Source organism: Manis pentadactyla, chromosome 9 (assembly GCF_030020395.1).
Source record: "Manis pentadactyla isolate mManPen7 chromosome 9, mManPen7.hap1, whole genome shotgun sequence".
Lineage (NCBI taxonomy): Eukaryota > Metazoa > Chordata > Mammalia > Pholidota > Manidae > Manis > Manis pentadactyla.
The window spans coordinates 91,357,812-91,370,902 of record NC_080027.1 but is presented as its reverse complement, the minus strand read 5'-3'; the positions used below and the strand labels follow the sequence as shown (position 1 = coordinate 91,370,902).

At 42.1% G+C, this 13,091-nt stretch overlaps 1 pseudogene; it reads right to left on the bottom strand.

Annotated features, from left to right (window-relative positions):
* Positions 1-5,788: 5,788 nt before the first annotated feature.
* LOC118926322 (isopentenyl-diphosphate Delta-isomerase 1-like) lies at positions 5,789-12,186 on the bottom strand (annotated as a pseudogene).
* Between the last annotated feature and the right edge of the window lie 905 nt (positions 12,187-13,091).

The following is a 13,091-nucleotide window of genomic DNA, read 5'->3' as shown; positions in this document are numbered from 1 at the left end:
GCAGGAGAGCAGAGCAGAGGCTGGAGTGGTGGCAGCGCCAAGGACAGAGGCCCAGAGGACGGCTGTGTGGGACGACTGTTCAGAGGCCCAGAGGATGGCTGTGTGGGTAGAGGGGCCCAGAGGCAGAGACCTGCTTGCTGCATGCAGACTTGCTCTGAGTGAATGGGATTTTAGTGACTGACCTGCCACCTGGAAAAAAAGTTGGGTATAACCCTTTCACCCCAAGAACGTTTTGCTGTTAGTTTCTTTGGTCACATTGAATCCATAGTGAAGTTGCCCAGGGCTGAAACCCATTGGCAAGACAGCAGCCCACAATGTTTCTGCTTCATATCTACTATCAAAAGAAGACAAGACTGGAGCAGTAGGAGGATGAGGACAGTCACCATCTAAAAAGTCATGATTCCTGGCTCAGTTCCCAGGTGTCTCACCTGAGGAGGATTTCACCTGGGCAAGTTCACTCTGGATTTGGTGAGACCAAATAACAACAGAACATTAGGGGTAAAAGGGTTTATACCAAGATTTACTCTCATGGTGGCAGGTTGAGTGCTGGCATCGTGTCTGTCTCTGGAAAGTTCAGTCTATCTGTCTCTGCCTCCAGGGAGAGCACTGGGCAGAGCTCTTTATAGAATAACATCAACAGTAATGGCTCATTGACAATGGATGTGGAAGCAGTAGACTAGCAGCAGGCCAGTTACATCATCAAGTAGTTTAGGTTCAGGTGAGGATCCTGGCCATAGGAACTTCCATTTTCCCCACATTCCACCCTCCAGGATTCTTACCTCACAATCTACACACTCTCAATCTTCTGCAATGTTCCCTGTGAGAGAAAGCTGGAGCATTGTAACCAGATTCCACAACAGCAAAAGAGGACAACAACATACAGGTAACAACAAAAATTATAATAATCCTCAAGCCTGAGGAGATCAATTGCCAACAATTGGTCATTCCAGCTGTATTCAAACCAGTCCCAGTTCATGACACAGTTTTTATGGGAGGCCTGTAGTGGAACTGATAGGGAGCTCTGTGCACACTCAGTAGGCAGCAGTTTTTGCTAGGATGTGTGCCCAACCCATGAAGATGTTAGAAAAGATTAAACTTAAGGGTGATAGAACACATATTTTAAATGACACCAACATAGGCAAATCTGGCCAATCAGATAGGATGCATGCAAGAGAGTGATCAGAAAGGGGTCTCATCCAGGTCTAGTATACCATACCTTTACCCTTCTCCCTGTGGAGGCTTCTGAGGGATCTATGTATAGTGCTACTGCAAGTGCATGCACTTGCCATAATGATAAAACAAAACTCCCTTGTAAGATGCTCTTACCTCCAGACTGTTTAGGGTACACTACCATGATCTTTGGGGGCCATGCTGCTGTTACTCCAGGACTACACAGGAAGTCAGCCTCTAGGCCTTGTCCCCAAGGTGCCAGGAGGGCCAGCCATTGCTGGTCTATGTGTCGATATGTCCAAGGCTCTGTCCACTCAACAGAGTATCCAGGGTTTAGTGCAGTAGCTGGCAGCAAGGTATTGTTCTAGTGGCCAAACCTCAGCTTAATTGATTCCTCATTGGTTTGTACTTGCAGTTGTACAGGGGAGGCAGAAATGTGTGCTTCCATGTCTACAGGGCTCAGTGCTCCCTGCCAGGGCTTCTCATTCAAATGCCATAGCATAAGCAGAATGACCATCCCTGTAGATTACTGGTGTCTGACTTCAGGCCAGATTTTAAGAAACCATTATACCTCTCTATCATGCCTGCTGCAGTAGTATTGTATAGTATATGAAACTTCCATTTGTATTCATTCTTATAGTGCATGTCCAGTAAAGTGGGTGCCTTGATCACTCTCAATTCCCTGTAGTCGGCCATAGGCTGCAAAGAGACCCTCCAGGCCTCTTTTGGTCATCCACTGGTCTGCACAATGTGTAAGAAAAGCATCCAGAAGTCCTAGCTATGTCCACACCAGTAATGACATATCAATACCTTTCTAACATGGGAAGAGGCCCAATATAGTTTATCTGCCACCAGATGATGGATATTGACCCCTTAGCTATTGTCCCATGTTGTGTGGGACTCAGTGCAAGTCCCTTTTAGAGCATACAATGCACTCCTGCCAGGCTCTGCTGACTTCTTCAAAGGTTAAAGGTAGGCCCCACCAACGGGCTACAGCCCACATTATCTTTTGTCCTGCATGCAGCAAAAATTGATGAAACCAATGGGCCACCTAAAAGGCAAACTTTCCTTCTAGCCATCACACCTGGGCTAGTGTGTCTGCTTCATCATTCCCTGGGGATGCCAAAGGCAAATAGCCAGTCACATGATATACAGTAACAGTCTTAGTCTGACCAGAGGCCCATAAGTCTTGCCATAACTCTTACCTTCAAAGGGGCCAGTGATCAACCAACCAGTTGGCATGGTACCATGTCAGTAGCCACAGAGTCAAGCCTCGATAGATGGCCCAGCTGTCAGTGCAGACAACTATTGGGGGAAGCTCCTAGTTGATCTCAAGCCACACTGCCTGCAACTCTGCCCAGTGACTTCTCTGCCCCTCACCATCTTCCATCCATATTGTCTCAGTCTTAGGATGGAAAGCTACTGCCCTCCATTTTGTAGGCTGCCCATGGATGGAGCCATCTCTTTACCATGCATCTTCAGGAATAGGGGCTCTTCCCTCCTGATAAGGGCTCTCTGCTACTAATGACTCTAAAGAAAATTATTCCTGCCTTTCACTAGTATATGTCACTGGCCCCAACAGGATTGGAGTTCTTCACTCAATGTGCTGTCAGAGAGGGTGCTACACTGCTATAGTTATCCTCCCCACTCGGCCAGTGTAGGGATTGTGCCATGGCACTCCACGGATTTTGGGTACAGTCTCGTTCCCACCCTGCAATGGGATAGGTGGTACTTACCTTTTTCAGAGCTATTCTGGTGATGGGCTCCATAGCCAGCAAGGCATGGTACATGGCAGCCAATTATTTCTCTATTAAGGTGTACTATACTTCTGCTCCTTGGTCCTCAGTGGCCAAAACTGCTGCTCTGGCTTCAGTTGTTGCCACAGCTCCAGCAAGATTCTATTTGACTTCTTATCCAATTTCTCTCTCTGCTCCTGCCTCTATTAAATCAACCTACATCTGGGTCCTCATGACCTACATGGGGCCCTTTAGACCCTTCCTCTCAGTAGCAGACCACACTCCCTTCTGTGCCTGTGTTGCTTCAGCCTCCCCCAAATATGATCCAGTTTGGGTAACCACATTTATGGGCTATCCTAAGTGAGGGGCAAGAATGGCTATTAAGGGCCCAGAGAAGGACAAGAGAGCCATTTGCAGCAACATATCCCTCATCCCTGCAATAAACAGCTCCTCCTCAGGCCATAATTTACTGGGTTATAAGTGTCATTTTTCATGCTTAACTCCTCTAACACCTGTTGGAGCTTGATGTATTTCTGCCATCTAGCTGGGGAAGATGGTGAGTCACCCTGACTGGGCCATACAGTGCAAAGTACGGCCATTCCTGGGGGCCTGGTGTGTACTTTGCAGTCATTGCCGCAAGGCAGGATGAGTTGCAGGGAAGCCAGCTTTCCCATCTCTGATGCAGACAGAATGATCCAATGCACTCCTAAATTCCAAAGATGCAGGAGCCCGGCTAATATGGACTCAGAGGGTTTCTACTAAAACTGGGACCCCAAATCTACCAGCTCAGCCTGTGTATGGGGGTGGAGCATTGAGTGCTCCACGACCTGGGGAGGGGGCTGCACCCGTCCCAGAGGAACCTGCAGTTGCTGTGTCTTTATTTTCTTGACTACAACTGGGTGGGCTTTCAGTAGAGGAGGTACTGGTGCCTTTGACACTACCACCTCTACCTCCTTGTTCTTCCCTGGCTCTACCACCATTTCCAGGGCTAACAGAGTGCCTCCTCTGCTACATCCTTTATCTTTTTAGAGTGCCTCACAGCGATACTATCTCAGTCTTCAATAGCCCTTACTTTCTCCTCAATACCTCTCAGCTGGTGTTCTCATGTTGCCTCTTCTTTTGCTTCTCACAGGAATATGTCCTTTTCCTTCATGGCCTTTGTCTCTTCCACAGCACCTTGCAGCACTGCTGTCTCATTCTGCAAAGAATCTTTGACCTCCTCCACAGCACCTCACAGCTCGTGTTCTTGCACTGCCTCTTCCTGTGCTTCTTATGGGGGTACATCCTTCTCCTTCATGGCCTTTACCTCTCCCATAGTGCCTCACAGTGGTGCCATCTCATTCTTCAACAAATCTTTTACTTTATCCACAGTACCTCTCAGCCTGTGTTCTTGTGCTGTCTCTTCTTATGTTACCATTACATCCTTCTGTCTCCATAGCACCTCACAGTGACACCATTTCAATCATCAACAAATTTTTTCCTCCCTTCATGACCTTTACCTCTTCTTGTGTTTCCTACAGGAGTGTATTTTTCTCTTTTGTGGCCCTTTTAAACCTTGTGAGGAATAGCCAACCCACAGTTTCCACCAGCACACAGGCACTGTGTTTCTCCAAGGACCTCCCTATTTTGCAGAGGGCCTCCTCTACTGTCTCAGATGTCACCTCCACTTCACCCAAGTCCTGGGGTGGGGCCTACTCCTCTAGGAAGCAAGCCACCTCAGACCATATGCCCACTGGGGGATGCCCAGGTATCTCTCCATCCGTAGGGGCAGCCTGCTGAAGTATCCTCCCATGAAGGCAGCTTATTCTGTTTTTTGGTCTGCAGTGAATCCTGCCAGCTACACCAACTATCTTGCCTGAGGGAGATTGGCCCCAGGCAAGTTCATTCTGGATTCAGTAAGACCTAATAACAATGGAATGTTAGGAGTAAAAGGGTTTATACCAAGTTTTATTCTCATGGTGGCAGGTTGAGTGCTAGAGTCATGTCTGTCTCTGGCAAGTTCACAATCTCTTTGTTTCTGCCTCTGGGGAGAGCATTAGGCAGAGCTGTTTTTTATATAGTAACACTGACAATAATGGCTTATTGCCAATGAGTGTGTAAGTATTAGCCTAGCAGTAGGCCAATTACATCATCAAGTAGTTTAGGGTCAGATGAGGATCTTGGCTATAGGAACTTCCTTTTTTCCTACACCAGGCCTGAGCCTAATTTTGGACCTGGAACCATTGATTGAAGAGATGACCAGGTACCTTGAAAGAAGGCACGTTCCACTCTATGGCAAGTGTACACTGTAATGATTCCTAGCATCCCTCAAGGGGATGTATTTACTCAGATGACTGTATTGAGGAGAGGGGATACCCAGATATTTCAAGGGCCACTGAGCACAGGGTCTGAGTTGACATTGACAGTCATAGATAGACCTGAAGTTATAGTAAACACCCTTTAAAGTTGGGGCAAACAGGGTAGAGGCAGAAGGTGATAAATGGAATCCTGACTAGAGTGTGCTTACAGTAGGTCCAGTGGGTCTGGGCACACTTGCTAGTCATTTCCCCAGGCCCTGAGAGTAAAATTTGCAGTTGGAGTAAGCCTGCTCTCTGGGTCATTGGCTGGAGGGTAAGAGCTACTCTAGCAGGGAAGTTTAAAAAGGAAAGCAGAGGCCTCTGAGGCTACACCCACAAAATATTAAATTCAAACCAATATCAAATCCTGAGGGTGAGAATGGTGAAGTTTAATGCCACCGTTAAAAATCTAAAAGATGTTGGGTTTTGGATCTGACATTTTTAATCTTCCTAAGTGTAATCTGGACACATTTGTACCTGTTAAATCATTCATTCACAATTTCATGTTCATTATTTTTCATTTTCAACAAATTAATTCAAATAGCATTATCTCACCATGTAGAAAGTCTGTGCAATCATTTTAAACCATGAAGTTGCCTTGATTTCACCACTGGTTGCTTTACCCAGAAGCTCTTCCAGCTTTTCCTTTGACACATAACAATAGCTCTCAGTCTCACAGGGATCTGGACCCGAGTTACAGTCTTCCTCACAAACAAAATGTGATCAATTTCATGTTCACCCCATGTAGAATCAGATTGAGCCATGCAGTGAATTTTGTTAAAGAATCAATGTCTTCTGGGGAAACGAGTTTCATAGGAACTCCTACTTTGCCTTTTAAAGGCCTGCATGCTGCTCTTCTTACTCCAAATCCATCCTTTTCTTCATGATCTCCTGAATGACCTGATGGATAATTACCAGTATCAGTAAAACAACTGGGAAGGGAACTTTAGCATCTAACCTCTGCTGTAATAGTACCTTCTTTTTTTAAAATTAAATTATCATTGATATGCAATCTTAAATTGGTTTCAAGTATACAGCACAGTGGTTCAACAGTTACCCACATTATTAAATCCTAACCCCTGCTAGTGTGGTTACTATTTGTGAGCATAGGGAGATATAGCAGTACCTTATTTTCTGTGTTGAATAAGATGACACTTCAGGTTCAATGCAATAGTCCTCTCAATGTTTTCATTCAGGTGACAATTCATTTTGGTTTGAGGTCAAATTTTATTGTCATTTTCATCAATAATAATACATATCACTGCCAGACACTGAACCACTCATCAAAATTGTCAATATTTATTTCAGGCATTGTGAGCATGTGTCTGTTTGTCATAAAGATCCTTGCTCCAGCTGCAGTAAAGGGTCCTGTGGTAATAACCAAACAAATGCTGTGGGGCTTAAAATGTGTCTCCTCTGGGAACTGCAGGTCACCATCAATTGGTTCAGAGGTTACTCCTACCCAAGATTTTCCTTCTCACACTTTGCCACAGTTGATTGGTTCAAGGATGGGAAATTAAATCAATGAATCTCTCCTGTAGGGATTGGGAAGGGGATCCAGAGTGGATTTAGTCACTTTCCAAGTGACTACATGATAAGGCACAAACTTGTCCCTCCCTCCGCCTATTTCTTCTGCCCTGTGGCTAGAAAAGTAAAAAAAAGCCAGCCCACAAAGAACATAAAGTGATAGACCATAGATGACTGGGAGAAGAGAGGGAGAGAACCCTTGCAGTGTTCCTGGGCCAGGTTGCCTTTCTCTCCTTCCCCTGGCCTGGCTGCACTCCTGCTCTGGGATTATTTGTACCCCAAGACCTCATTAGCCTATATTTCCATGCTGTACCTAAACTGCATGTGTGCAGAGGATGGGAGGCAAAGAAGAAAGATGAAGACAGCTTAATTTATTTGGGGTATGGGATCATGGGTGAATGTTGGGTTTTATTTTTATTTCTACAAGTAGTTTGCACCACAACCAATTTTAAGATTTTTAAAATTGAAACCTAACATGCATTTAGTAAAATGTATTAAATATGTAACATATTGATGATTTTTTCTTTTTAAATCAACTTTACTGAGGTAAAGGTAATAAATTATAAAATGTACCCATTTTAAGTGTCCATTGATAAATTTTGACACCTGTGCATACATCACTATAATTAAGATACACATTTCCATTACCAAAAATGTTTTGCTCATAATCTTTTGCTGTCAACCCACTGCCTCCCAGTATTAGACAACACTGATCTGATTTCTGTCACAATATAGTTTTACCTGTCCTAGAACTTTATATGAAAAAATATACATATACATGTATTCATATGTATACATATGCTCTTTGGGTCTCAATTCTTTAGCTCAGCAATATTTTTGAATGTCATTCATGTCTGCATGCATCAGTAGTTTGATTCTTTTTATTGCTGAATAGTATTCCATTGTCTGGACAGACCACAGTTTGCTTATCTATTTGCCTGTAGATGCACATCTGGTTGTTTCCGGTTTGGGGCTGCTTTTGTGAATAAAGTTACCATGCATATTGAATGTTTGTGTAAAAGCATTTGTGGTCATGTGTTTCCATTTCTCTTGGGTAAATTCCTAGGAGTGAAATGTCTGGGTCATGTGGTAGGTACATGTTGACAGAACCTGACAGATAGTTTTCCAAAGTGACTGTGCAGTTTGACATCCCTCCCAACAATGTATGAGAGTTCCAGTTGCTTCATATCCTCAACAACACTTGGTATTATCAGGGGTTTTGTTTGTTTTTTTGGTTGTTGTTTTTGTTTTGCTATTCAGATAGTCGTGTAGTAATACTGACTTCCAGGTTCTCTTGTGGTCCAAGAGCACACTCTATATTGTTTCAGTCCTAATGTGAGACTTGTTTTATGTCCAGGATATAGACAACCTCAGTGAATGTTACACTTGCACTTGAAATAATGTATGTTTTTCAATATGAATATCAGTTAGGTCAAGTTCATTGATAATGTCCAAATCCTCACTGCCTGTTGGTGTTCTCTCTACTTGTTCTAACAATTACTGAGAGAGGATTGTGGAAATTTGCAGCTGGAATTGTGGATTTGTCTATTTCTACTATAGGCTCTGTCAGTTTTTGCTTCTGGAATTTTGAACCTCTGTTATTACGTATACAAATATTGAGAACTCTCCTCTTCTTCATGAGTTGCCCCCCTTTTGGTCATTATGAAAAAAATGTTTTCTTAAATCTCTGGTAGCATTTATCGTTCTGAAGTTTGCCTTGCTGGTATTAGTATAGATTGCTTATAACTAGCGTTTTGATGAACGTATCTTTTTTTCATCCATTTATTCTCAATCTGTCTGTATCTTTATATTCAAAGCACATTTTTTTAGACAGTATGTAGTTTGGTCTTGCTCTTTTAATCAGTCTGACCATCTCTGCCATTAATTTAAATGTTTATTTATATTTAATGTGATTATTAGTATGGTTGAATTTCAGTATACTCCTTGCTAGTCATTTTCCATTTGTTTCTTTTGTTTTTCTTTCTCTTGTTGCCTTCATCTGATTGACTATTTTTCTTCTCTGTTTGCTTATTAGTTATACCTCTTTGTTGTTTCTTTTTCTTCTTTTTTTAAATGTGTGCTCTAGGGTTTATAATATGAATACTTAACTTATCACAAATATTTAAATATTGTTATGCTGCCTCACACATAATATAAGAATATTTTAAGTGTCTACCTCCATTTTCCACTTGCAACCTTTGTGTTATTATTTTAATACATCTATTTCTATATGTCTTATAAAGCCCAAAACATAATTTTATTTTTCTTTAAATGGTCAATTGTCTTTTAGGGATATTTTACAAACAGTATTTTATATTTTATATTTACCCATGTATTTGCCATTTCAATCACTCTTCATTTCTTTGTATATGTCTGATTTTTCTATCTGGTATCATTTTCCATCAACCTGAGGAACTCTTTAAAATATTTCTTATAATGCAAGTCTGTCAGAAGTTAACCTCTCAGCTTCTGCTTCTCTGACAATGTCTTTATTTCATTAGATTGGTAACTTTTTTTCTTTCAGCAGTTCAAAGATGGCATTCCTTTTCTTTCTGACTTGCACTGTTTCTGATGAAAACTCTTTGCTCACCTATGTGTAATGTGCCTTTTTTCTTTTCTGCTTTAAGATTTTTCTCTTTATCACTACTTTTCAACAATTTGATGGCAGTGTGCTTTGGTGTGGTGCTGTTAGTGGTTTTCCTGCTTCAGGTTCATTGAGCCTTTTGGCTCTGTGGGCTTATGGTTTATCAGATTTGGAAACATTTTGCATAGTATTTCTTTTTTTTTTTCCCTTTTTTTTTTTTTTTTTTTTTTTTTAGGAGAGCAAGGCACAGGCTTTTATTTAGAGATAAAGTGAGAGGACAGAGCTCCCGGTTCGTACCAGTAGGGGACAAGAGAGTCCCCTGCATATTATTTAACAACTTTTTGTCCCATGTCCTCCACCTTAGGCCCCAATTATACATATGTTAGACTGTGTGATATTATGCCACAGGCCACTAAATTTCTTATTTTTTATTATTCAAATAAGTTTCATATTTTCAGTAATTCCTCTGTGCTTTAATTTTAATTTTCAAAAATTTTCATACCTGCCTGATACTCTTGCCCCTTCAAATACTACTGAGGGAAAGATAGTAATTTTGGATCCAGACAATGCTGGTACTGCATAACTAAAGTTCTCACATTTTACAAGCTAATTTACATTTTACATTAAGTACACTCACATCCCTCATCTCATTATTATGACTTTGTAGGTGAAGGAACTGAGGCTCAGAAAGGATTAGTAACTTTCCCAAGATCACATCCATTTTCATTCAAGGAACATTTATTGAGCTTCTCATAAGTACAAGGCACTGAGAATAGCAAAGTTCTGTCTACCAGAGGTTTTCCTTAGTAAGGGAGGCACAAGCAAACAGGCAGAATGTGTAAACAGGGTGGAGTGGGTGAAGTGAAGGGTGGGGAGTGTCTTTGGGGTCAAGAAAGCCCTCTGGAAGGGATGATGCTTGAGCTGAGTTTTAAAGGATGATTTATCTAGGCAGTGTAGACAGAAAGTGCACTCCAGGCTAAGAGAGGAATGTATGAAATGGCGTGACTCATAAGTGCTGCCCTAGGATGTCAAACCAGGCCTTCTGATCCCTAGTGGGTACCTGTTTAGCACCCAAAATATCTGTTTTGCAGGAAAAGAGCCAAGTTCATGTAAAAATGAGTGTCATGATCTAGGTTGGATTCTGTTTTGCCACATGTGCATAAGCAACAACATATTGGATTGGTCTCCTTAGTCTGTAAATGAGCTTCAAACAGCCTACATTTCTGTTAACAGATTTGCTCATTCATTCACTCAGCCAATGTCCTCACACATGATGCCAGACACTTGCCTGGAGTTGAGTGTGAAACTTTGAGTCAGGTGGAGCTCACTGCTCACTGAAAAGGGTAAAGGTTAACAGTGCCTGTAGCAAATTGGCCCTTCAGAGTCCCAACAATATGGGCATTTCTGCAAAACTAAAAACTTTAACAAAAAAAGCTGAGAAGACTGTATGTGGACAGATCTCAAAATATATTATAGATTGATTCCAAGGTGGTGGATTTGAAGAAATTCCTTCCAGACAAGTAGGCTACAAACTTGTATGCACAGTAGGGTCACAACCAAGGCACTTTGCACAGAAAAAAGCCTAGAAAAAAGTATACCAAAATGTTAATAGTAGCTAGCTTTGATTTTTGGTTATTATTTGGTAATTATTGGTTATTATTTTTTCTTTTTGTCTGGCCTACTTGATTGCAGGCCTTAGACAACTTTGCATGCCTGTGGCATTTGTTAGTTTGCATTTATATAACCACTAGTAGTTACCATTTACATGCCTACCACATACCAGTCACTAGTTTACACTACCTGTATATAATTCTCATGGCCTATTGAGAGAGGCACGATTATTATCTTTATGTAACTGATGTTCCAAGAGTTTAAGGATCATCAGGCTTTCCGGGATCATACAGCTAGCAAGTGTCAAAGTCAGGCAGCTTATGCTTGTCACCCCAGAATGACTGGGGCCATTCCAATCTCTGAAGAACATGAGCACCAAGCTTCACAAAGGCTCTATTCCAGTGAAGCTTCTAAGTAGTGCCCATTTATTAATTTAAAAATGTAAAAATTGCTAACATTGAAAAGAGTGACATGAGAATATTATTCACTCTCAAGCTTTTTCATACATTTTTCTGTTTGAATGGAATACTTTGCATATTTCAAACTAAAAACAATTAGTCACACATCAAATTCTACTACATTGATAACGTACTTGTCTCTGGATCACAATAATAGGAATTATTTGGCCTGTAGCAACTGCCAGGGATCTATGAGAATTCACCCTCCATAATGTCATTAAGTCTCTCAACATTTTCTGTGCCCAAATAAATCCCCTGTAAATTTCAAGACCCAGCTCCTATAATGCCTGGTCCCTTCCAGAATCAATGTAATGATGCTGCTGATTTTCCTTCCTCTGCACTCCAAAGACGTGATAGTCCTGGCCCAATGACATGCCTCCTGGTCACGTACTGGCCTCAGTTGATTCAACCAGTATTTATTGCGCACATGTTGTGTGCAGGGTAGAGTGCTCTCCAACTGCTTTTTTGAGAGCAAACCTTGTACTTTGGTTGCATGTGTTCTTAGATTTATTGTGTCATCTGCATGAGCAAACACAGAGTGCATATTTAATAACTGTTTGACATCCACTGGCTCCCACCCTCATCCTGCAACTTGCTCTTTCTCCTACTGCCTTTGTTCTTCCTTTGTAATCCTTCCCCTGGGTCTCTGTCCAGCAAAGCCATATTACATCTCTGTGAATCATCAGCATTTTTAAGTTCTCAGAGTTAGTTAGCACTTCCTCTAACCTAATTTCTTCCTGCATCATTCTAATTCCTCTTCTAAAGCATAATTGCCTCCCAAACCATGTATATTTTAGTCTATATTTAGCTCTAGCTCTTTATTTTTCTCTCCCCATCTGGTCTCACGTTTTGTTGCATTTGGGCCTCACCTGTTGCTGTTCCTTTGGAGGCAAAGTGCCCATACATTTGCACTCACTGAACTTTCCCTCCAAATGAGGAAATCTTTCTAAAGTCCCTTGTGCATTGGGTCCTTTTCATATTGAAATTCCTAGCTGTGTCAGTTATGGTATCTTTCTAAGCAGCCGAACACCCTCACTGGATGACTTTAAGCCATTAAAAAACAGTATCACCTTGGGTAATGAGACTCTCAGAGGAGGGTGCCCTCAGGCTGGTAGTGGTGTAGTTTGGGGAAATTAGGAGGCACCTGAGTCACTTTTTTCTCCTCACCTTTCCTTCCTTATTAGCACATTGGGTTGTCCTTTAGAGAGCTCTGTGCATGGGGACTGATGGTGACAAGATACCTGGCCATTTCTTCACTTCTTACCAGTGAGACTTCTTTTTCCAAGGCTCCAGGCAGGCTTTTCTTCATGCCTCATTGGCTGGAAGTGGGCCATATCCCTTGTCCTAACCAGTACGCCAGCAAGGGGCATGGGACCACCATGACTGGCTCAGACCAGTGGTGTCAGGTTATCAACCAAGTGCCACATGTATGTGGAATTACCTGGGGAGCTTTAAAAACCACTGATGCCCAATGCTCACCTCTTGACCATCCACTTTAATTGGTCTAGGATGTGCCTTAGGCATAAGGATGTTAAAGAGTCTCCCTAGGTGATTCTATTGTGTAGCCAAGATTGAGAACCACTCTGCTTAGACTCCTCAGGATTTTCCCCAAGTGGAGGAGTAGGGAGTGGGGAAGGGTAGATATCAGGGGGAAAAATGGTGCCAGGTA